This window comes from Carlito syrichta, unplaced genomic scaffold (genome assembly GCF_000164805.1).
Source record: "Carlito syrichta isolate Samal-C Ts95f unplaced genomic scaffold, Tarsius_syrichta-2.0.1 Scaffold304557, whole genome shotgun sequence".
Taxonomy (NCBI): Eukaryota; Metazoa; Chordata; class Mammalia; order Primates; family Tarsiidae; genus Carlito; species Carlito syrichta.
This window is the reverse complement of record NW_007248653.1, coordinates 314,460-317,538: the sequence shown is the minus strand read 5'-3', so window position 1 is coordinate 317,538 and position 3,079 is coordinate 314,460.

The following is a 3,079-nucleotide window of genomic DNA, read 5'->3' as shown; positions in this document are numbered from 1 at the left end:
CCTCCCACCTCAGCCTTCCAAGTAGCTGGAAATACAGGCATGCACTACCACGCCCGGCTGATTTTTTGATTTATTGTAGAGATGAGGTCTTGCCGCCCAGGCGGGTCTCGAACCCGCGGGCTCAGGCAATCCACTCACCTCAGCCTCCCAAAGCATGGGATTACAGGCTGAGCCACCGAGCCCGGCTACTTTTTCATTCGATAATATATTATGAGTGTGTTAATGTGTCAATAGACCTCTTTCTTTCTTCTTTTTTTTTTTAGCCGGAGTCTCATCCTGTCGCCTGGGCTGGAGTGCCAGGGACACACTCACAGCCACCGCAGCCTCCACCTGCTGGGCTCAGGTGATCCTTCTGCCTCAGCCTTCCAAGTAGCTGAAACCACAGGCATATGCCACCATTCCCGGCTAATTTTTTGATTTATTATGGAGTCGAGGTCTCACTAAGTTGCCCAAGCTGCTCTTGAATCCCTGGGCTCAGGCAATCCTCTCACCTCTACCTCCCAAAGTGCTGGGATTACAGGCGTGAGCCACTGTGCCCGGCTTCCTCTTCATTTTTCATGGCTATGTGGTATTCTGTCATATGATTTACTCTAATTTTCTTAACCAATCCACTCAGATTGGAAATTTGGGTTGTTTTGAAATTTTTTGTTTTAATAATCTAAACGGCGTTGCTCTGATTTTGTTGGGTACATTACTTTGTCTTTCTACCCTTTACAGATAGATGGATATCCTCCAGATAACAAACGTACTCCCCCTGCACCTGGAGTTGTGGGGTAGGTGTGAATTAATGCGTGCAAAACTCTTAGCCCAAGTACAGTGCAGTGCATAGCGGACTAGACATGCTCAGTAAATATTAGCTGTTCTATTACTCTATGGCCCAGAGGGAACTGACCTGCTCAGATTGAGCTAGGTGGATATAGCACCTGGGAAGTGTCCTTTGCAAGGCTGCAGACTGAGGTGTGGGCAGGGGAAGGCGTGGGCTGGTGGTGCCCTAGGTTGAGGGGTTCCTTCGTGGCTTCTCACTTATAGAATCAGCTCACAGACAGCTAACAGTCTTCTATGTTCTTTCTTAAAACACAGCGGAGGACAGCAGGTGCTCGGCAAAGAATTGTCACTAAGAGTCTTTGCAGACGAGTTTCCCTCCAGCCTGTGAAGTCACTGAGGCCTGTCCTTACTCTGCCTTACCCAGCCTGTTCACTGGAAACGTGCTCTGGTTGAAGATTCTTGCCAAGGCCAGCTGACAAAAATCAGTTATGCTCACTCAGTCCAAGGGGCGACTGTCCCACCTTTGGGGACAGGGGAAGCTGGATGTGAAGGGAGCAGACCAACACTTGCTGGCTTTGAGGCCTTGGGCAAGCAGTTTCCCCACTCTGATTCCTTTCTCTGTTTCCTTTTCTGAAACACTTGGGGGGGGGAACTGGTGAAGGGCACGAGGATGGTATGGCACAGTGGTTAGCTCTCAATCCAATCACAATGCCCTCTCCTTCACTTGCAATGATCCTGCTTTTGTTTTTGTTTTTGAATCAGGGTCTCACTTCGCTGCCCAGCCTGGAGTGCAGTGGCAAAAGGTCACGGCTCACCGCAGCCTCGACCACCCGGGCTCAGGCGATCCTCCCTCCTCAGCCTCCCAAGCAGCTGGGACACCAAGCATGTGTCACCATGCCCAGCTAGTTTTTTGGTTTTCTTTCTTTCCTTTTTTTTTTTTTTTTTGTAGAGTCGAAGGCTTGCTATGTTGCCTAGGCTGGTCTGGAGCTCTTGGACTCAAGCAATCCTTCCACCTCGGCCTCCCAGAGTGCTGGGATTTCAGATGTGAACCACTGCGCCTGGCCTTCAAGGACCCCGTTTTGTTGTATTCGTTCTACTTTTCACAGTGCAGATGACCTTGTATGTTTATTCACTTGCTTGTCGATCTCCCTCACTAAAACGGAAGCTTCCTGAGGGGAGAGCCTTCCCTGTCATGCTTTCCAAAGTAACCCTGGGGCCCAGTACATGCCTGCCACATGAGTGAAATCTCAGTGCCTGGGTTCAAATCCCGATTGCACCGCTTGCTGTGTGACCTTGGCCAAGGCATTCAAACAACACCTCAGTTTTCCCACTTACAAATAGTAATTATTTTGTTTTCCCACTTGAAAAATAGGGATTAGTGGCCGTACACGGTGGCTCAGGCCTGTAATCCCTGCACTTTGGGAGGCTGAGGTGAGGCGATCGCCTGTGGCCTGCGGGTTTGAGAACAGCCTGGGGAACTTGGCGAGACCTCATCTCTATAATGAATCAAAAAATCGGCCAGGTGTGGAAGCGCGTGCCTGTAGTTCCGGCTACTTGGAAGGCTGAGGCCGAAGGATCGCCTGAACCCAGTAGGTCGACACTGGGGTGGCCGTGAGTGTGCCACTGCACTCCAGCCTGGGTGATGGAGTGAGACTCCAACTCAAAAAAATTTTATATAATTAGCTGTATGTGCCTGTAGTCCCATGTACTTGGGAGACTGAGGTAGGAGGATCGCTTGAGCCCAGGAATTCGAAACAGCAGTGAGCTATGCTCACGCCACTGCACTCCAGCCTGGGCAATGCAGTGAGACTCCAACCAAAAAAAAAAAAAAAAAAAAAAAAGAAATTAGTAATCGGGCTTCTCTTATAAGGCTGAGAGGAAGAACAAATGAGAACATATTTAGGAAGCATCGAGCACACAGGCTGGTCCAGAGGATCCTAATGGCAGCAGCCAACACTTAGGTAGTGAGATGGCCAGGCACTGATCTAAAACCCTTCACATACGTTTAGGGCATTCATCTTCGCTGCAGTTGACTCATTTGTAAACTGGTACTATTGCATGACCAAAACAGGAAGACCCTGCCTCTACCAAAAAAAGAAAACAAGGTGCAACGGGACCATTTTACAGATGAGTAAACCGAGGCACGAGGGTTCAACAGCTTCCAGCTGTGACATGCCCAAACTTCCTTGCAAGCTCCCGCGGGCGGCCCCTTCGAAGGTTCCCGAGGGCGCGCCCGGCCCGCGTCCCGCCCAGCCCGCGGCCCGGCCAGGACAGAAAGGGTTAAGCCGGTCGCCGGCCACCCCTCCGCCCCCCC